Genomic DNA, 239 nt, shown 5'->3' on the forward strand with positions numbered 1-239 from the left:
ATCATAAAAGCTGCATAAGTAGGGTTTTCTTTCCAATTTTAGAGTTTTAATTAGGTCCACATTCATTTTGAGTAATTTGGTTTCGGTTAAGGTCGAATAAGTAAAATTGAACTAACCAATCTCTGTGGGACGACACTCGGACTAATTGAATCCACTTTATTACTTGTTAACGAATCGTACACTTGCGGTAATTTAAATCGAAAGAAAATATTTCGTGAACAAGTTTTTGGCGCCGTTGC

The sequence above is a fragment of the Olea europaea genome, chromosome 12, assembly GCF_002742605.1.
Source record: "Olea europaea var. sylvestris chromosome 12, O_europaea_v1, whole genome shotgun sequence".
Lineage (NCBI taxonomy): Eukaryota > Viridiplantae > Streptophyta > Magnoliopsida > Lamiales > Oleaceae > Olea > Olea europaea.